Genomic DNA, 22,744 nt, shown 5'->3' with positions numbered 1-22,744 from the left:
GTGATACGCAAGTAGTTGTCATCAGGCTGGAACTGACACTTCCACCCATGTTTAACTCTGTGTGGCTAACTGAGGCTGGATCATCTTTCCTGTGTGCCCTAAACTGCTGAAGAAGAATCTGGGGATGGGGGGGGGGGTGTCATTAAGATGCAAAGTTTATGCCTTCATAAAATTTTTATTCCAGTAGGTTGAGACTGACAATAAGCAAATAAATACACAAGACAATCTCAGACAGAGATATTGCTATTGTTGAGAAAAATTATCAGAACCTATAAATAGACAAAAATGTGCAGTATGTGCTTTCAGTCACATGAGGGCTTAATAGGACCACCCAGATTCTTTAATGCTCTAGATGATGTACCTGTAGTTCACCTATCTAGTTGTTATGGACGTAAAGCTCAGACAATGGGAAGTTGCAATTTAAGTTGTAGGTTTGTAGCCAGTAAAAATGACCATCCCAGAGATTATGGTTTTGTCACCCTGTAAAATAGTAAGCATATTTGTATTTAAAATACTGATCTTATATAATATTTTTTCTTTTTAATGCCCATAACACTCAATTCCTCTAACAAGCGTGGAACCAGCATTAAGCAATCTTCCTGGTTTCTTCATTAACAAGTTAAATTCTGATGTGTGTTCATTCTATTTTTGTATGAGTCCTGTTTTTAACTTTTGTAAATTATACTTTGACACTTTGAAGAACATAAAAAGGGACAAGGGGATAGAATGGCTGGAGCTAGGGGTATTTTAAGCAGGGTGTTCTGGGAAGACCTCTTTGAAGGGGTGAAATCTGAGCAGAACTTGCATGATGAGAAGAAAACAGGCTCCTCCACCACTGGGAGAAGAGCATTCCTGGCAGGGGGAAGGGCAGGGAGGGGTAGGTGTGCCCCTGGGCCTGGGAGGAGGCCAGCATGACCAGGGCAGTGGGCAAGGAGAGTGGGAATAGGTGAGGTCCAGAAGGTTCCAGATCAGACCCTGAGGAGCCCTGCCTGCCATGAGCAGGGATGGAAGCAGGCTCAACTTAAAATTGGTTTGAGGCGTATTCTCTGGCCTTGTCATATGCAAGTAGTTGTCATCAGGCTGGAACTGGCATTTCCACCCATGTTTAGCTCCGTGTGGCCAACTGAGGCTGGATCATCTTTCCTGTGTGCCCCAAACTGCTGCAAGCCTGAAGCCAGTTGTTCCTTCACCACCAGACCTTGGTCTCAGCTTTGGCCAGGAGGCTCTGGAGATGAAGGGGCTCCCTCAGGGCAGGTATGGAGATGGAGGGGTCCACGCTGGACTGGTTGGTCAGGAACCCAAGGGAGGGTCCAGTGTTTGCCTGTGCAGTTCCCTCAGGGTCCAGCAATCTGCTGTGGCCACTGATGTGGACTTGGTCAGGGGCCTAGAGCCCTGATGCCTGCTCAAAAGAACAGAAACCAGGCAAGGTCCTCTCTGATAAAATATGAATGATTACTTCCTGTCACCCTATACTCTAAGGTCCCCTGGACAACCCCAGCAATACCCTTCAAAACTCTTCTGCACAAATTAAGTCCCTGGGGCAGCCCTACTGAACGGCGCCCTCTAGTGAAAAATTTGTGTTCCTGTGGTAACCACTGGGGAAGGGATTGCTGGGGCCACTAAGGAGAGGGATCCTTTTATGCCATTCCTCAGATCTCTGCTCCACAGAGTCTCTGCTGTGTGCCAGGCACCACCAGCCACTGAAAAGTTCTGACAGCAGTGTGAAAGCAGGGGCTGTGCCTATTTTGTTCACCATTGGGCCTTGCCACATAATACTGGCTGGCATGTACTTGACATTCCATAAGTACTTTTCTAATCAATGAAGGGAGAAACAAAGAGTGAACAAGATGGCAGCATCTGCACCTTAATGAAATCAATGTAGGCATGGTTCTGTGTTACTTTAGAGCCCTTCCATGAACAGGAGTTAATTTATGTCTTTTAAACTAAGAGGCAGCTGTATATGGTGTCAAGAGCAAGAACTGTAGTCAGACTGCCCTGGGTCCAGTGCCCGGTTCTGCCATGTATCAACTCTGTGACCTTAGACAAGTTACTTCATCTCTCTGCTCCTTATTTCCTTTTCTATTAAATAAGAAACCCTCATGGTGTTGTCATGAGGGTTAAAATAATTAAATTTTGTAAAGCACTATAGAGAGTGGCTTTGATATATTATGCATTATATTGGAATTTGCTAAATAAGTAAGGGAAAACTTGCTAACAACTGAATGATATCCAACAATATACTGGATATCTACAGTAGTCCCCTGTAGCTTTCTACAGTCTCAGCGACCTGTGGTAAACCAAAGTCTGATAGTATTATGTTAAAAAGTCCCAAACAATTCACAAATTTTAAATGTATACCTTTCTGAATAGTATAATGAAACCTTTCACCCTTCTTCTCTGTCCCACCTTGGATCCTTTTGTCCAGTGTATCCATGCTGTATATGCCACCTACCTGTTAGACACTTATTAAGAAAAAAACACAGTATATATAGTCTTCAGTACTACCTATGTTTTCAGAAATCCACCAGAGTGTTGGAAGGATCTTCCAGAATATGGCAGGACTAACTACTCTATTGAGCTCCCATAACCAGGAATGAGAGGATATATTAGCTCTCTAAGATAATTAATAGTAACTGTTATCTATTGAGCACCTAATATTATCCAGTGCTATGCTAAGCACTTTACATTTATTATCTAATTTTGTCTTTAACTCTGTGAGCCCAGCACAGTGGCACATGCCTGTAATCCCAGCAGCTGGGGAGGCTGAAGCAGGAGGATTGCAAATTTAAAGCCAGACTCAGCAAAAGTGAGGTGCTAAGCAACTCAGTAAGACCCTGTCTCTAAATAAAAAATAAAAAATAGGGCTGGGGATGTGGCTAAGTAGTAGAGTACCCCTGAGTTCAATCCCCAGTACCCAAAAATAAAAAAATAAAATAAAATAACTCTGTGAGATAGGTAGTATCATTACCACTTGACATAAGAAATGGAGGATTTGTAATGACCTGAGGTCCCTCAGTTTGGAGTGACAGAGCTGAGTCAATGAACTCCCGGGCACTGTTGATGTTGAGATGAGTCATGCTCAGGATTCAGAGAACACCTGGGTGTCTGAGGTCATGCAGGGTGTGGGAACCATGGGGGAAAAGACTAAGGAGCAATCTGTGGGCTGGAGGGAAGAGATTCCAGGCTGGCCAGAGCCCAGAATTTAGAGATAAGGAAACCTTTGTGCTGGTGCTAGAAGATGGAGTATGGGTAGGTGGGAGAGGGAAGGTGGAAGCAGCTTTTGCAGCAATCAATCAATCAGTCAACCAACCCATGGGGCCAGAGACACATTGTGTCTAGCAATGAAGGGAAGGCATGAGAAGGTGGCTGCACTGGTTCCAGATGCAAGCCAGCATTTCAGGTGGTCAGGGAAGCTCTCCAAGCAGGACAGTGTCCCTGGAGAGAGAAGGAGATGGGAAATCCTGAGGGAGAAGGGAACAGAAGGTAAAGGGGATGAAAGATACAGGTGGGGGCTGTCTTTGGAAAAGAGGGGACCAGCCTTTCAGGACAGTAGCAGGATAGAGAGATAAATGTAGAGACATGTTTAAAAGCAAAACAGGAAGTAGAGGGAGTTCTGCATTTATTTTTACAATGAAAAAGGAACGGAGATGATCCGTTTGGGGGGGGGGGGGGTGATGGAGTGAGTTTAAGGGCCTGAGCAGGGTGTGCTAGGAGAGCAAGAGGGACAGAGAGATCCTGTTGGGTTGCAGGAGGCCCACTGGGGGAGAAAGGCAGGAGATTGGGCCAAGTCAGGGCCATACAGTTTAGCAAAAACTCCTAGAATTTCTTAAGGCCATGAGAGCCACCTCCCATAGTACATGGAGCTCTCCCACTCACCCAAAAGGGCTCCTGTGTTAACCTTTAGAGTATGCGGGCCCATCTCATACATCCCATTCCTTCTCTGTACCATCTTTCTGCAAAATCAGAATATGGCTGAGGAGTCCAGACTGCTTGCTTGGATCCAGGTGACACCTGGCCTCTTAAGCATTCCCCACTGTCATTTCCTAGGCTTCCAAGTGAGCCTCGGGAAAGCATTGTGACTTTATTTTCCAGGTGGGACCTCAGGTTCTGCATCAGCTGCAAGAGGCAGCAGGCTTTCTGAGCAGCTGTCTTGCTGTCAGGCCAAGAAATATCTGGTGTTGTGGTCTGTAGCCCCCCTATCCCTTGCCTTGGGCCACTCCCATCATCGCCCTTACTCCTGGTGCTATGGGGTGGGATGGCAAATGTTTAAAACACATGTCTCATCCTGCCCTCACCTGGCACCAAAAGCAGACATCAATAGTCTCTCATGCCATGTTTCTCAACACGGTACTCCAGCCAGCAGCATGAAACAAATGTGGTTGGAATGCCAGGAGAATGCTTTGTGCCACTCCAAATGTGGGGACTTCTTTCCAGCATTGCTACCCCAATGTCTGTGAAGCAGGAGGGCCCTGGGGAAAACTGGAGGGTGAAGTGCGACTTTGGACTCTAAGCCCCTCTGTCCCCATTGGCAGTGGGTTCTCTTCCAATGTTCATCCATATGCTGTCCCACTGTTCTCTTCAGGGTCCCAGGAGCTAAACAGCTCAACTGATCTGACTGGCAATGACGGCGAGAGCAATGGATTCTAATCACAGATGCACCTGAATGGCTTTATCACTCTGAGGCTCTTTTCTCCTCTGTAGAGGAAACTAATTACACCTACCTGCAGATCCGAAGCCACAAGAATTAAGAATGGAAGGAGGGCTTGTAATTGCAAGATTTTAAACTGCAATGATCTCTGGGAACCTAAGAAAGTCTCACTTCTAATCATCAACACCAACCCTCCCAGATATTTTTAACAGGGACTTTTGGAGGAGCACAAGTTTTTAGTCTGAAGGGAATAACTCTAACAGTGGCTCTTCTAACTTGTGGAGCTATCTGGGGGCAAGCCAGGCCTTGTGGCCCTTCGTATCCCACCCCACATTGCAATAGAACCATCATTTTTATGGTGCTTCATAGTTGATAAAGGGCCTGTCACTTTCCCTCAGGATTGCTCCATTGCTATTTTAGTGACATTAACTTACCCTTCCTGTGAGATTTTTTTTTTTGGTAACTTTCTTACCTGGTAGAAACTGCAATCCTTTTCTTTCATTTTCCTCTCCTTTTAAAGTCAAGGGCTCCCACTGGAGGGTGGCTAGTGGGCAGTGAGTGGAATGTGGCGGGTCAGAGGGGCAGTCCAGGTTGAAAACTCCTCAAGCCTGGAAGCCTCCATCCTCCCCATCTCTGTCACCCAGGCAAGAGAGAGCAGCCAAGCTGGGACAAGGGTTATTTTTAATCTCAAAATGTAGTATATGAGAACAAACATCCCTCATCCTGGGAGGACTTGCCAAGAGACTGCGGACCCTGAGGAGGTGTCAGAATGCAGCTGCTTCACATTGCCCTCGGAAACCAGAGCTGACAGAGGGGTGTCTTTTTACATAATCTGACTTGCCACGGGATTCTATGAGGGTGGGGTGGGAGCCCATGCATGGTGCCCTGTAATACCAAGCTGGGCCTGACCTGAAACGCAGCCTGACCATCTTGGGACCTGAGTTACTGACTGTGCAGGGCCCTGCCCATCTCACATTGCCCTGCGTTCCCCATTTCTGCCCCACCTGCTGTCCCCACCCTCCACCTGTTCAAGAGTACTTTAAAGTATAATCTGTGAAGAGGGAGGGCCCTGGGGAAAACTGGAGGGTGAAGTTCGACTTTGGCCTCTAAGCCCCTCTGCCCCACTGCCTCCTTATAGGCCTCAGCAGTGGGTTCTCTTTTTAGTACTCTTTAGAGTACTAAAGTTCAAGAGTACTTTAGAGTTTAATTTTCTTCCTTCCTTTACTTTCTGTAACACTAGTAATACATGTTAATCGTACAAAAATTAGAAAATTGAGATAAACAAAAAAGAAAAGAAAAATTTGCAGATTTTCCTATCCCCTCCGGCTGTGGATGGGTAGGAACAGGAACTTGTTAATATTTGGTGATATTTCTCCTGAGTTTCTCCTATGCAAATTTACATACAAAGCATTGTTGTTTGTTTGTTTGTTTTTTTTAACTTGGAATTCTATCCAAGGCCTGGCATAGGGGTGGGGGTTAGGGGGAGACAGTGACATTTGCAGGAAGGGCCTTCAATGTAGATGACAAGCATTATTTCCAAACCTGACAGGGAACACATTTAGCACATGTCTTGTCTCTGTGTATTTCACAGCAGAGCTCAACGGGAACAACTTTCTCCTCACCTGTCCCAGAAGGAGTTATTTTGCCTATGTCAGGCTTCATTTCAGAATCGCCTGACTCAGAGCCTCCTGGCATGCTAATTAGGAAGACAGGGTCTGGGGGTCAGGAAGCTTGGATTCAAAGCCTTGCTCTGCCTCTGGAAGAAGCTTGGCAAATGGTTTAACTTCTTAACTTACTTGTGTCATTTGTCAACAGGGATGAAGTTATGAGACATACCACAGGCTTGGGGTGAGAATTCAGCAAGACAGTACAGGTGGAGCCCTCGAAAGAGACACCCTGATCATGGTTAGTGCTCCAGAAACATCAGCGCCTATTCTGCTTCTATGATTTTTCTACTCAGGAAGAACTTCCTGTGTTTCAGGCACTCGCTTTACTTCCTGTATCATTTGGTGCAGGTGAATTAACTTATTTCTTCTTTCCTCATTCTGTTAGGTGCTTGAGGCATTTAGGGGATGGGAAGGGGCATAATGTCAGGTGCCTGGAGACCAAGAGATGGAATACATTTAATAACTTGCATGATGGAATCATTAGAACTCATTAGCATATTAGAAAGTTGATCAAAGCCATGTTGGTTTAGTTGGGACTCTCACAAACACACAAGCTGTTGAAGGAGGATCATGAGTACATGGGTGTTCATCATGCTATTTATATAACTAGTGTATGTTTGAAAATTTCCGTCACAGAAAGTTTATATAGATGTACATAAGTGCCTGAAAAACCCACATCATTCTATTTTAATTTCATACTTTTTCTGAATTAATACATATGTTATATAATGTTTGTGGATTTTTTTTTATAACCAAGATAACAAAACCATTAAAAATGCATCCCCCTTGAGACACACTGAAGTTGAGAGAAGGCACAGTTGGTCTATAGCTGGGTCTTCATTCTGCTGGTCACATTCTATTGCACAGGACTCCCAGCTGGCAGGTGATGGGGACAAAAAGCAGATACCCTCACTGGCACCTGGTGCCAGCTGCCCCCCCCACCTTGTACTCCCTCCCAGCATTGGCTTTCAGCCCTTATTCTGGGTTATACTTATCCTGTTTATGTCAATGTCCAGCACTTAGTGTGCCCCACTAACACTCTGAAAATAGAGTCATAGAGGTTCTGTCACAGAAATTTCTGCATCAAAATTAGAGATCCCTGATGTCTGCCCCTTTCCTCCTCCAGGCCAGCCAGCTGGTTGCTCACCACCTTTCTCTCTGATCCTGGCAGCCCCTTCAGACTGTTGGCAACAGCGTAGATGACGCATCATTTTTTTTCTATGTAGGACCAAGTTCACCTCCTTTTGAAATTGATCATTCAGACGTTTAGGTTTGCTGCCACCACAAGTAGAATTGTGAATAATTATAGCTTCCAATTATTGAGTGATTATTCAGTGCCAAGTGCTAGACATCCATAGGTATTGTCTCATTTAACCTCTCTAACCACAAGTGAAGTAAGTACTCCTGTTGTCTCATTTTATGGTTGAGGAAATCGAAGCTTACAGAGGTTGAGTGTTTTATTCATGGTCATGGGGTAATAAATGGAAATTTAAACTTCAGGTTGTCTGATTTCAAAGTTCATGCTATTAACCTTATACTAATTAAAGATTCTTTTCCCATCCCAGAAAGAGTAGGGGGGTGTCAAAGAACAGCTGACTTTCAACAGACCTACAGTTTTGTTGGTGTGTGTGTGTGTGTGTGTGTGTAAGTGTGCTTCTACATGAAGAGAGAGCAATCTGGAGGTAGAGGGTGATCAGGTGAGATACTGACTGGAATTCAGCCTACCTGTTTCTGCCTCGGTTGACAGCAGCTTGCTATCTTGAGCAACCCACTTCCCCTCTATGATTCTCAGCTTCCTCTTCTATAAAACAGGGGTAAAAACAAAACAAAAAACCCTAGGTCCCAGTTAACATTAAATGAGACCAAAGGAAAGTGTCCAGAGGAGTACCTAGTCAAAGTAGGCCCTGGAAAATAAGTGTTCTGAGCTGGGGCTGTAGCTCAGTGGTGGAGTGCTTGCCAAGCATGCACAATGCCCTGAGTTAAATCCCCAACCCTGGAAAAGAAGTTCCTCTTACACATTTCCTGGTGCAGGAAGGTGTTCCCCTAAAACAGGACTCGGAAAAAGAGGTGTCAGTGAACAGCACTAGTGTGTTTCATTGGTGCATGCACAAAGGTGCAGGAGCCCCTTGGAACTTTTCCGTTAGAAACTGGTGGGTTGTTTGGAGTGCCCTTGCTCCCCATGCCACTCCTGGGCTTCCCCAGCCCCTTAGAGCTGTAGGTACAGGCCTACTTCCTATACACCTCCTGCTCCTACCTTCCCTACTCCCCAGCCTCAACAAAGTTCTCATCTAGGGTGTGGGGGAGCCTCAGGTGGTAGCAGTTTTCTGAGAAGGCCTCTGAACCGAGGAGTTGGTCTACCTTTGCTGTGAAATCTCCTCCTGTGAGGAAACCAAGATTCTAAATACATAGAGGTGCACACACTTGCTGCCTCCCCACGCACTCCCTGACTCCTGCCCAGCAAGTGAGAAAGGGTAGTAGATTCCGAGATGTTTCCCAGCCTCTCCTGAGGAGCTTCTGGTTGAATGCTCAGCTCTGGGCAAATGTCCAGGGCCTGCAATCTGAGGCTAAAAGTTGCAGCAGAAGGCCCCAAGACCCCAAGTCGTACTTGGAGATCCTGAAGGCTGTCCTAGAAGTCATGAAGTTTCCCACAGAGACTCCATTTGGTGCAGATGTAATCACAAGGTGTTTTAAAAGCTCATCTGGAGAAAATTTGGAGAATAAATTACCAAGATGGAAAGTTAATATTGTGTTGTTATTGATCAACAAATTTCAAGGGACACCCCCCAACACACACACACACACACACACACACACACTTGTTTTATCCTATATGTTAGAAAAATTTCCTTCAGGATTTGGTTATGATTAGTATAACTGGTATAAAATGTTCTACGATTTAAAGGAAATGACACATTTCATGAATTTTCTAAATTGAATTAAATCATACTTAGACCTCACCTACCAGGAGCTCAAAAATTCAATTGCAGCCACTTTTCAGGGGATTTCTCATTCTTTCCATGAAGATTTTTGGGATCTCAGGTGGAGAAGGGTGTCAGGTCCATGATGGTCCCTGCCAGTTGCTCATTGTCCAAAAGCAAGTGAACTAGTTAAAAGTTGTTGCTGTTGCTCACACCTGTCCTCTCCAAGTGCAAGTGTTCCACGCACAGATGCTTCTCCCACCCAAGGGGAAATCATTCCCCAAGTTCTTGCCACCTCCACGGGGCCATCTGGGAAGCCCAATACTCAAGCGTCCTACCAGCCCTCGAATGACCCCCAGGCCCTAGGTGTTCTCCACAGCTCTATCCAACTCTAACAATGGATGTCAGGTCTCCAGACCCTTAGAAAATCAAAGAAGGGCCTCTAACTTTTCTCTGGGGCAAGAGAAGCCCAGCCCTCCAAGACACAAAGGCCACTGGAGAGGAAGAGGGGGAAATACTTCACATTCTTTTCCCGTGAGCCCACAGAAAAAAACAGAGATGGTTAATTTCTCAATCATAGTAGTCTGTCAGTTAGTCAGTAATTATCTGATTTACTTAGTAATTTATGCTCTTTGAGGAATAGATAGAGCTGTGTCTCAAAACCCAGCACAACAAAACACAACACAACCCCTTCTTTGAATAAAGTTTATAAAATCTCTCGGCTTCTATAATTTTTAGTCTCTTTAGGATACTTTGGACACGGCTGGGTTTAAACGATAATAATGATATCTCATTATTACTTCTCACGGAAGAGTCTCCCTTGCCCCTATTTGGGGACTGGTGATTTAGAGATAAGATGTGACCCTGTAATTCAGGAGAATACTAGCTAGCCCCAATTCTCACAAAAGATAGCAAAAATACGTTCAAATATATGCCATGACAATACCACACAAGTTGGTGGAGTTCTGGTTGGAAGGAATGGTTGTGGAGTTAAATAAATCAGACTGAGTTTGGGTTCCATCACTTTTCAGCTGTGTGATTTCAGGCAAATTACTTCACTTCTCTCATCCTCTATTTCTGCATTTTTAAAATGATGAATAAAGTGCTTCGTGGGATTATGTCAAGTTAAATGATAGGCAGCCAAATGGTAGTATAAATTCACCCTGTGTGAAATATCCTCTACTTCAAACATATAACAATGATATAGAATATAGAAATAAAAAATTAAAATGGCATATCTGCATTCAAAAAACAGTATCAGCATCTGCATAGACAAGGCTGAGATGTGGTCTATGCATCTCCTGGGGCTCATAGTGGAGGGAGCCCTGTTTACCCATTGTGGTGATCAGCTGTTTTTTTCTCCCCAGCCCCTCCCCACTCCTATTCCTTGAATCGTTTCCTAAAATAAACCAGCTGCCCACAAGCCCTTCTCTCAGAGTCTGCTTTTCTGAAGCAGTCTGGGCTAAGACATCTGGAAAGGAGAGAAAAATGAAGCAGTGAGGTGGTAAATAGAAAACAATAGATGGCAAAAATAAGTTAAAATATCTGCCATGACAATAAGTATAAACAGATGACTAATTAAAAGGCAGGCTATCAGATTATATAAAATGAATGAACAAAGTTTGCAAGAGATGTCCCTAAAGAGAAAACACAAAAGCGATTGTACATAAAAAGCAAGAAAAATATATATTGTTCCAATGTTAACCAAAAAGAAGCATATTGCTAGGGATTGAATTGTGTCCTCCAAAAGGACAGGTTGAAGTCCTAACCCCCAGTACCCCACAAGTTAACCTAGTTGGAAATAGTCATTGCAGATGTCATTAGCAAAGGTGAGGTCATAGAGAATAGGGAGAGCTTTTAATTCCATGTGACTCATGTCCTTATCAGGAGACAAAAGGCACACAGATGCATAGGAAGATGGCCATGTTTTGGGGGAGGCAGGGACACAGCAGTTGAGCTGCTGGGCACTGGGAGAGACAAGGAAGGCGCCTCACCTGGAGTGTATGGACTGAGCATGGCTCTGCCAATGTATTGATTTCAGAGCCCAGGATTTAATGCAGAAACCACCATATTCAGAAAAATTTCAGGGTTCTAATCTCACTGAATTCAGAATTGTGAGAGAATAAATTTCTGTTTGGATGAAGCCACCCAGTTTGTGATCATTTGTTGTGGTGGTCCTAGGAAAGTAACATGCATGTCTAGCAACATTTATATTAGAGCAAATAAAATTAAAGCCCAAAGCATTATTAGAAAGAATCAAGGATAATGCAAAATTATAAAAACAATATCCCCTAAAAAAGATAAAACAATTGTTACTTTGTATATGCCTAACATGACCAAGTTATAAAGAGAAGTTGGATGTTTTATATCACAGTGGCACTTATTAATATTCCTTTATCAGGGACTATAAATCAAGCAGGCAAAAAAAAAAAGAGTCAAGATATGTAAGATAGGAAGAGTTAATTTAGTAACCTGATCCAATATAGTCACATGGCAGCCTGCACCAAATAGAAAATCTGTATTGTTTCCAAGCACATGTTGATCATTTTAGCAAAAAGAAAGGCTCAACAAATGTCAAATAATTTATAGCATAAAATTGTATTTTATGTGAAAATGCTATTGTTAGAAATAAACATGCCCCTAGATATATTGTAGGTTAAATAGAAATTCATTTTTAGAAGAATTCATTTATTTGACAGATTAAATCATGCAAAGAAAAAAAATATGCATTGCATAAAAAGAATTAAACTCATATTACAGCAGTGATCAAGAATTACAGAATAGAGCCCAGGATTTAATGCAAAAACTACCATGTTCAGAAAAGTTTCAGGGTTCTAATCTCACTGAATTCAGTGTTCAAAGTGCTTCTTTAGAACCCTCCACTGATTCCAAGTCTTTTTCAGTTTCTATTATCTGTTGAAGATCACAATATGCAGCATCTAACCTGTGATAGCAATCTGGGGTCATCATCCAGGACTCTTGCAGGATCTCTGCCTACATTTTAAGGTCATCATTTTTGCCACATTCAGCTTTCATTTTTTAAAAATCTTCTCTTCCAGTTGTTTTGCTTCTTTTTCATATATCACTCTTTCTTTGACCAATTTTTTTTACCATGGGGGGTCTTGATCTTGGTCTGCTTCACGTGAGGATGTGCATGGTCCCAAGAGCCACTAGAAGGAGGGGCTGAGAACAAGAATTTTAAACAGAAATTCTTCATAAAAATTACAACTATGAAAGAACTTCATAACAAAACTTGTGGGATACAGATTCCTGGAAAGACAAGGTTGAAAGTAAATGAATTAAAATTTTAATCCTAAAGACGAAGAAAAAAGATTTAGCTAATGGATTTAAGGTCCTTTGCAGAATGCTTGTCATACAATAAAAGGAAATGCAGATGTTCCTGGACTTAAAATAGGTTGCCTCCAAATAAGCCCAAAAAGGTTGAAAATGCATTTAGTACACCTACCTTACCAACCATCGTAGATGGCAACAGTACTGGTGACTTTCCCTTGTGAGTGTGTGGCTGACACAGCTGTGCTTACTGCCCCACAGGCATCAAGAAAGAATTAGATTTCATATTCCTTGCCTGGGAAAAGATCAAAATTCAAACTTAAAATATGGTTTCTATTGAATGAGCATCCCTTTTTTTTAGTTGTCCAAATTTATGGGGTATTGTGTGATAATATGATAAATGTCCTCAGTGTGTAATGATCAAATCAGGGTAGTCAACATTTCTATCTCCTAAAACATTTTTACTATTCCTGATGAACACATAATGCTCATACATATTTATGAGATACAGAATGTTATTTTAATATACGTATACAATATGTACTGATCATTTCACAGTAATTAATGTTTCTATCTTCTTATCATTACTTTGTGTTTTGAGCCTTTGAACTCTTCTCTTCTAGTTATTCACAAAATGTACAATAGGCTATTGTGAACTACAGCTGCCCACTGTTCTACAGAACACTAGACTTCCTTATTTTTATCTGTTTGGGTACCTGTTATCTAACTTCCCACTCTCTTCCCTCCTCCCATACTTTACAGCCTCTAGTAATCACTATGATACATTTTGATTGACTTGAAAAAAACATGTATGAGAGAGAACCTGTAGAGTTTGCCTTTCTGCATCTGACTTATTTCACCTCCTCTAGTTCCATTCATTTTGCTGTAAATAATAGAATATTATTCTTTTTATGGCTGAATAATATTCCATTGTGTATATATAGACCACATTCCCTTTACCCTTTCATCTTTTGGTGGGCATCTGCACAGAGTCCAGGTCAGCTATTGTGAATAGTGAACATGCATAACTTTTACACCATTGTAAAGTTGAAAAATCCTGTCAAACCACTGTAAGTTGGGAACCATCTATAACTTAATAAATGGAAATTACAGTATTGTCATTCCACCCATGACTTTCCAGTTAAAAGAGCTTTTCTTTCCAGAACTGTTGAAACTTCATAAACAACAATGGTACACCACGACAGAAGTCTCTGTGCCTGTAATTTCAGAAATTAACTTTTTATGCAGTTTGTATAGTCCAATAATATTCCCCAAAGACAAATTCTCTGGCCCAGGTCAGTCTTCTCTGTCTCTATTAAATATAAACACATTCTTTACTCATCAAAGGGATTAGAGACTGAACCCAGAGCTTAGCAGGGACATGATATGCTTCAGGAACTAAGACCCTAGAAGGAAGTTGCCCTCTGAAAGACCTCGTTAGCATGCAGGGAGTTCCAGCATCAAGCCTGTTCTTGAAAGAAGAAAAGATTTAAATAATTAGAGAGGATCACTTTTCCTAAAGATGCTATTGATATGTCACTAAATTAAAATTATCTTTCAGAAAAGAGGGCATGGCCTTAGATGGACTCTTAATTGCAGGATGTTTTACAATAACTATACTTTGATTAACAAAATTCTGTTTGAAGAATATGCAAAATCCTCAAAGAAACTCAATCAATGTTATTTTTAGATTGGTAAGTCAATCACTTGACATAATTTGTTAAAAAGGCAGCCAAGAAATCATGAGCAGTATTTCCTTAGTACTATTTGACTTTCCATCTATGTTATTTAAAGTTTATATGTTCAAGTTTGTCCCCAAAGTTTTTTTGTTTAATCTTCTCATTTGAAAAAAGAAAGCTAAAATGACTAGTTTTCAAGGCTGTTTTCTCAGGCAAATATATTATCTGTAAGAGGAAAGAACGTGACAAAGGATCCCTCACCCAACACTCCTGGCTGAGCAAGCCCACACGTGCAGAAGGCCACAGCTTACTCTTAAACCTGCTTTAGTTTGTGCCTCTTTAGACGGGGGTGCTCTTGGTGTCCGGGAGTCTGAGCACGCTGGGGAGATAAGGTCACTAGGGGCTGTTGCCCTCACTAACCTGAGAACAGTTAACTGTGTGGTTCTTTCTAAGAGTACTGGGCAGCTCCCAGGCATGGTTCTTGGGAGGGATTGGTTTTGTCATCAAAGTCCAGACTCTGTGTAGTACCTTGTCCTTGCCATTTATCACCCCAACATTCCTTGGAGTAAGAAGAGGATATTCTGTTTACACAAGTAATGAAATTATACAGTCCAGATGAATGACAGAAAAGTAAATCTGTCCTTTGAGCTCTTGCTCACTGATAAAGGAGGAAGACTTATGGGAGGGGGGTACTTGGTTCCCAGGGCCCTCACCTCTTTCTTCTGTACCCTTTTTCTGAGAAAACCTGCATCTCCCTGGGATAAATGAACATAACCCATCCTGACTCTCCCTGCTCCCAGGTACCTATGACACCCACCACAACTTCTTATATTTTCTTGGCAGTCGTGGGACTAATATACACACAACATTGACTGTCTGTCCACACCACATATTTCTTGAGTGTCCACTAGAGGTTCGGTACTGTGCTTGTCACCAGGGATACCATGATGAATGAGGCAGGTACCAATAAGTGCTGCAAGCCAAGATCATGCCTTCCCAATCATAGAAAGACACACATTCCTGTGAGGAATGCAGCCATGGTAAAAAGCTCAGAATATAATGATCTGTCTAATGTCCCCTCTGGACACAGCAGAACTGATTTCATCTGGCAGTGGCTTCAAAAGACCAAGCCCAGAAAAGCAAAGGCCTTCTGCTAAAAGCACAGCTCTGAAAGGTATACAATACCACAGGGAAAATGTGCTTTCTCTCCTCACTCAGGAGGTCCCCAGGCATCCAGGAAGGCCAGGAGGGGGGCTCCCAGACGTGGCTCTCCTCTGAAGCCCTGAGACAGTCAGCCTTTGGCAAAGGCTCCATCCGGCCTCTAGGAGCAATCTCCCCAACCCCCCCCCCCCACGCTTTCCAGCTGCCAGCTCTGTCTGAACTGTAGATAAAGCAGCCAGGGGTAACCGTAATGAAAGAGTATAGAATATCCAAGATCGTTTCCAATTAGTTACTGTTTAAAGCAGTTCCACAGATTTTTTTCAGGGCTGCATTGGGTGATGATCATTTTTAGCTTAAAGTGACCAGAGCACATTCTCTCAGGTCCCTGGCAGGAATGCAACAGTCTTCCCTTAGGGTAATTCAGAACCCTTATTCTCCCCTGCTAGTTCTGCTGATTAAATAAATAAATAAATAATAAATAAATAAAAATCATACAACATTAGATCTGGGGGCACTGAACATGACAACAGTCTTTTATGATGTCTACTAAAAAAACTGTCTTATAAACCCACCTGTCTGTTGAAGCAAGCTCTTCCTGGTGAAATGCTTGTCTTGCATCCTGCTGCCCCACGCGGAGGTTTACATAGAGATTAGCAAGGTGGCAAGACAATCTCTGTTTGTTTCCAGGGAAGGAAGGTTGTTTCATTGGAATTCATAAGCTGATCCTGAGGAAATCAGGTCGGCCGAATGGAGAACCACCCTGACCAGCAGGAGGGGACGGTTTTGGTTAGAACTCATTTGTATTAATTCTGAAACTGTATTGCACACTCCCCTTCCCTCAATAGCTCATACAGTTCTGACACACAGAAATGGAATACCTCAGAGTTTCTGAAAGCCTCTGGCTGGGCCTCCACATGCTGAAGATCAAGAGCTTTCCACAAATGCTCAGAACCCAAGGGGAGGAATTCTGGACATGTAAGTACAATGGCTTCAAGCTCTGTGCTTCCTCAGGTCTCTGTCCTTGTTGTTACCAACCTGTAGGACACCACACTTTCCTCTCCCCATTTGGCCATCACATGATCATTCTCAAGGATGAGAGAATGTTCTGAAAGATCATCTTGGGATCCATAGTGTTGGGTGAGGTAGGATAGATTAGGGACCCTGGTCCCAGGCCCCACCCACCTTGATTAGCAGAGCTGATGTGAGCCTAAGGATGTCTCTTTCATCCTGCCTGACTGGGTTATTGGAGGAGCTAACTTCCATTAAGTATAAACAGCAAGATCCTGTTATTCAAAAAATTGACCAACCATTCCGAGAAGGGGAATGCATGGAAACCCCCAAGTTTGACCAAAAGTAACCTAAGAAAAGAAAGCTCCTATTAAGACCCCATACAGGGTTGGGGTTGTGGCTCAGTGGTAGAGCACTTGCCTGGCATGTGTGTGGCACTGGGTTCAGTCCTCAGCACCACATAAAAATGAATAAATGAAATAAAGGTGCTGTGTCCATCTACAACTAAAAAAAAAAAAAAGACCCCATATATATTATTTGCATCTCATGCATCTAATGTAAAATCTGAGAACAAGCATTTGGCACCTACACAATAAGCATTATGGGCAAGGCACAGGAATCTGTCAATCACTCCTTGTTTAGCATAAACCTCTTCTAGCACAAAGCCCACCAGAGGTGAAAAGGAACTCAGAAGTTCATATAAATCCAGATCCCCTCTCAGTCCATGAGCAGACATCTTTGTACTGTCTTCGCTACACCCTTGCTGTGGATCTTCCTCCATTAAACTCTTAAATGCTTTTTTTTGTGTGTGTGTTGGTGAATTCTTCTTATTATCAGCACACCAGCCATCACCCAGGCACCCATGGTCTATTCATCCCTCTTGCTCACTAGACCTGTGGCATGTAGAAATATCATGATTCAGTCTTCTGGTCTCCAATTTTTTAGGAACTTAGAGTTTAGCAAAATGTTTTCACATAATTAGAATCAATGAGAAGCGTAACAGAATCTCCAGAAATTTCTTTAGTAAACCCTTCATTGGGGAGCTCACAAAGAAGGCACGGAAGCTGGTCTAGGTTCAGCTGTCGCAACTGTGTTGGGCAATGCATCATTCATTTGTTCAATTCACAAACACTGTGTGTGTGTCTACACATGTGTACACACTAACACTGTACTGGGTGATGCAGATACGAGGCTGAACAAGGTGGATGCAGTTCCTGCTCTCAGAGGGCTTACAGTCTTGCTGGAGAGGAAAATATTAACTGAATAATCACAAAAATTCCAATTAAAAATTGTGATGAAAAATTGCAGAGCCAGCTAACCTGTGCAATCTGTTTTTCATTAGAATCCTTAGGAAAGTTTTTCCAGGCACATCTGGAAAATGAGAGAGAAGGACTGTCAGTGAGGTTTATTTAATAAGCTCTTCTCTCCCCTCTCATGTTTGTCAGCTTTTCCCTCTATAGGTCAAGCAGGTCCAGCTTTTCTGATCCCTCTATTATGTTAGGGCGACCTAACTTAACCTGAGGGTGGGGTTGGATCAGAGAGGGCTTCCTGGAGGAAGCAACATTTAAACCAAGACCTGAGACATCCAGGAAAGGTGACATGCCTTGAGAAATGTTCTGATCTACTATACCCTGTAGTAGATAGGTATCCTGTTCAGTCCCAACTCTGGCTCCCCCTGTATGTGAAACTTTGTGTAAGGCACCTACTCTCTGGGTTCAGGGTTATTTTGTTGTTGTTGTTTATTTTTCCTATGTGTAAAGTGAAGATATGCTACTGCCAGCAAAGGTTGTGGTGCTCATCTGAAAGCAATGGCTGAGCTAAGGCATTGCCCTGGAAACTATAAATCTGCACAATAAATACAAGGGATCCTTATCATTCCCCTTGAGCTCCACTGCATCTGTGTAAGTGAGATTGTCAAGGGGAGAACTTCATTTGACATTTAGAAAAATGAAGGTGAAGGGGTTTTCCTTATTTGGATCCTCTACTTTATTTCAATATACCCAGATTATGTGCAGACACACGAGGGAGGATAGAGGGATTGGGAAAGCTGGTCCCAGATGACCTGCAGAGGGGCAAGCCAACAGACGTGAGGGAGAAGGGGCTTATTAAACAAACCTTACTGACAGTCTTTCTCCTTTCTTTTCCAGATGCGCCTCAAAAGGCTTTGCCAAGAATTCTAATGAGAAACAGACTCTCTCTTACTCTGTCCTTCACCTGCAGATTTCTGAGCAGGGATACTGCTGTCCACTTCTGCTGAAAGTCCAAGAGGGGTTTGTTTTAAATTCTCCCCTGTAGGAATCTGGGCTTTGAATGTGAGAGAAAACATTTCAGATTTTCCTTCCTTTATTCTCCAGCCAAAAATCATGGGGTTAAGATATGAAAGGGAGGAAAACACAGGGCCATTTGCAGAGTGCTGGGGGCTACTCGCCCACCGGAAGCCCTTGGAGTTAATTAGCAAAGCTCTTAAATTGAAAGAAAGCAGGGGATCCCAATGCGCAGTGAGAAATGTTTACTCTGTCCTGTGAAGATTCACGTTTGTGGTCCCCAGCCACCCACCCACAGACTGCAGCGTGGGTCAATGAATCTATTGTGAAGTGAAGGAAGCCAAGCCAAGACCTTGCCCGGAGAAATGTGCAAGTGGGTTTTGCCTCTTTCACCTGAAACAGAAGTGATTCAAGAGATTTTGCCAACTTCTACCATCTTGGATCAGGAAGTGTCATGAATTTTCAGTTGTGCAAGGTCCTAAAGCAAACGTGGTGTCTGCTCTTGCCCTGGTGGTCAGAAATCCAGTCCTGCCTTGCTTCTCTACAGCTTGCCATTGTCTTCCTGGGGCCTGTTTCTAGTCCATCAGTTTCTTTGCCTCACCCCCCACAGTCTTGGCCTGCTCAGCCTACAGGGGTAGGTTGAGAGGATGCTCCACAGCACCGCCCCCAGCAACCCAGCAAGGACCCAGCTCCCTCTTGCTGGATTTACATAGAACAGTGGGAAGGTCACCCTTTTCTATATCCCATATCATCCTATCTCAAACAAACAAACAAAAAACATTCTGAGTTGCCTCAGTGTATGGTGGGAAGACCCAGTTCTTTACTCCCCTTTGGCTCTGCCATCCCAGCATTCCCAGCAACAGACTCCTTTCCAGAGTGATTTGCCCTTTGCACCCGGTTTTGTCAACAGCCAAGTTTGCCAAGATAAACTCTACCTGGGAGGAAGGAACTCCCTGAAAGGCCAGTGCTCAAACAGTGTGTCACCTGCCAAGTACATGCTCAAAGGCTCAAACTTAAGTGGAAAATTTCTCCTATTATAAAGTTATATTAAAAGGAAAAAAAAAGAACTGGAAGTGAAACTGGACTGTGTGTGTGTGTGTGTGTGTGTGTGTGCGTGCACGCGCGCGCGCATGCTGGGTATTGAACCCAGGGCCTTATACACAATAGGCAAGCACTCTAGCACAGAGTCACACCCTCAGCCTGCAAAAGTGGATTTTTCATGGGTTCAAAAGTACGAAACTCAAACATCCCATCAAAATGTTAGGCTGTCTCTCCTTTTGGAGATGGCCACCATTCTTCCTTGAGTGTATCTCTGCTTTCCTAAATACACCTTTGTGTGTCTCTGACTGGCATGTGCTGAAATTCTTTTCCCTAACAAAGGCCAGACACTGCTTGTCCTGAGATGAGGTTCCCATTTCTGGGAACTCCTAGAACCTCCAGTGACCTCTCTTCTGGTGACCCAGATGGGTCAGCTTACTGAGGCACTGACTTAGAAAAAGTGTCCTTTCTCTGGGAACTTCTCAGACTTTCAGTGACAGAACTTAGACATACTCAGTACTTTGAACTGAAGAAGCAGGATCAGACAACTCTGACTCTCACACCCATTTCTCACCCTCTGGACTCTTGTGATGCGAAAGGAGGGTCTTTCTCTGAGTTTCCCTAACTACTTAAAGGCTAGATCCCCCAGAAGATACTCAGTTGTGAATTATTTTCCCAGACATCTAATCACCAAAGGGAGATGATTTATATCACAGGAAGGAAGATTAGAGTTGACGCCACACCCAGAGCCTAGAAGTATTTTGTTCTCTGGGTCCATTCATCTCCCCTAGAAATTATGTACTCTCTCTAAATTGCCTATGTCTCCCCCGACCCCTTTAACTTTCCTGTTTCCTATGAAGAAGGTATATAAACTTCTAAATCTCTGGGATTAATGGGTACTCACTCTCCTGTGATTGTTCCCTCCCACTACAGGTAATAAATTTGTATGTCTTTTCTCTAGGGTTCCAACCCAGGCTTACTAATGCTAGGCAAGTGCTCTACCACTGAGCTATAACCCCAGCCCTAACCCTGGCACCAGGAAAACAAAGAACAACAAAAATAAATAAATAAATAAAAATACTCATTTGACCAAAAAAAAAAAAGTCTATAATAAAATATTCCAAAATGTATTATGGTTGCTGAAGTATCATGGGGATAAGAAGGAGCTTGGGGGCCAGACCACCTGCCTCCATGGGAGTTCTGTGCAAATCATTAAATGTCCTTAAGCTTCAGTGTTCTTATCTGAAAATAGAAATACTGGCTTCCCCTCTCCCCCCAGAGCTGTTGTAAGGACTAAATGGGGTAATGTATGGGAAAGTTCTATCATAGTATTAGTCGTGCAAAAATTTTCCTTAGTCTTACCTTGGGCTACTGTTCTGCATTTTCTGAATTTTTCATGATGGAACTCCTTTTGGGGGGGGCAAGGTTATACTGGGGATTGAACTCAGGGGCACTTGACCACTGAACCATACCCCTGGCCCCATTTTGTATTTTATTTAGAGACAGGGTCTCACTGAGTTGCTTAGGGCCTCACTTTTTTTTTTTTTAAGAAAGAGTGAGAGAGAGAGAGACATTTTTAATATTTATCTTTTAGTTTTTGGTGGACACAACATCTTTGTTTGTACGTGGTGCTGAGGATCGAACCCAGGCCGCTCGCATGCCAGGTGAGCGCGCTACCGCTTGAGCCACATCCCCAGCCCCAGGGCCTCACTTTTTTCTGAGGCTGGCTTTGAACTCGCCATCTCCCTGCCTCAGTCTCCTGAGCTGGTGGGATTACAGGTGTTTGCCATCGTGCCCAGCCAATTTTACTCTTATAATTAGAAAAACAAAGGTTAAAATAATTACCCAACTGGTTTGACCCATGTGATAGCAAATTTTCAAACAAGGTGATATTATCCATATTATATCTCATATTTGAAGTAGGATACTTTCTATAGGCATCTTAAAGCTTTAGTAATAAGTAATCTAAAAATGCAATCATTTTATCTGCTAAGGATTCAGTCTCAGACCTCAAAATGCTCTTTTTGGAGAGAAGGTTCCACATCTAGACCACTCCAGGAGCACATTGCAGGGATGCTCTCGCCTCCCACAGTGCAGCAAGGAGTGCTGCTTTCTGCTTTGAAAGATACTCCAGCAGGCCAAATCCGTCTGAGGAATCAGAGCCCACCATATCCTCTGAAATGGCAATTTTCCTCTCATCAAACTTTTTCATTAGCATCCCTTTGTAACCCATTAAGCCCTTAACAGTGTCTTTGAGGAATCCCACCTGTTTTTCATCAGGATTTCAACTGTAAGCCAGCACAAACATGTGTGATAAGTTGATGCTAAAATACCATGACACACTCCTTGGATTTACTAGCATTTAATAAATGAAGGAGAAAGCTTTGCCTTTTATAGCCCTGAGCCTCCCCAGCCTGAAGCAGCTGTAGCTGTTGCCGCCTGCTAAGTATTCATTACACGTTTCTTCCAAATGCAGGGAGCAGGCACCACAGATCATTGTGCAATAAGGGCAGGAACAAGCACCCCAGATCATCAGGCCCACTTTATAGGGACAGAAGGTCCATTGTTCTCAACTAAACTTCAACATCAAATGGGGAGTTTAAAAAAGACTGGCAAGTCCCAGTCCTAGCCCCAGCCTGAGATTCACTTTCAGCTGGCTTGAGGGAACCCAGGTAGCTTCTACAAGGGCCATTCACGCATATAGACAAGCTTGATATCAGCCAAAAATGATTGGGACCAAAAGCAGGATAGTATGGTGAGAAGAACATGGCTTTGGACATAGCAAGCAAAGGATGTGAATTCACCATTTGAAAAAGACATCTGTGTTATCTGAGACAAATCTGCCAAGTTCTTTGGACCTCAGTTGCTTCAATTAAAAAATAAGGTTAATGATATTATTTCACAAGGCTGGTTTAAGGAGCAAATGAAATAATATATGTAAATGGCAGAGTACTGGGGCTTCTACACAGCAGGTGGTCAAATAGGTATTAAGTATTGTTATTAATGAGCTGAATATCCACAGCTGTTTTCTCAGAATTGAGGTTCCATAGGAGGTAGTGACACATACCTA

The 22,744-nt window shown here is 43.0% G+C and overlaps 1 pseudogene; it reads right to left on the bottom strand.

Moving 5' to 3' along the window:
* Positions 1 to 12,059: 12,059 nt before the first annotated feature.
* Positions 12,060 to 12,711, bottom strand: LOC114082247 (tubulin-specific chaperone A pseudogene; annotated as a pseudogene).
* Between the last annotated feature and the right edge of the window lie 10,033 nt (positions 12,712 to 22,744).

This window comes from Marmota flaviventris, chromosome 2 (genome assembly GCF_047511675.1).
Source record: "Marmota flaviventris isolate mMarFla1 chromosome 2, mMarFla1.hap1, whole genome shotgun sequence".
Taxonomy (NCBI): domain Eukaryota; kingdom Metazoa; phylum Chordata; class Mammalia; order Rodentia; family Sciuridae; genus Marmota; species Marmota flaviventris.
The sequence above is the reverse complement of the archived record's forward strand: the minus strand, read 5'-3'. Positions and strand labels throughout refer to the sequence as shown.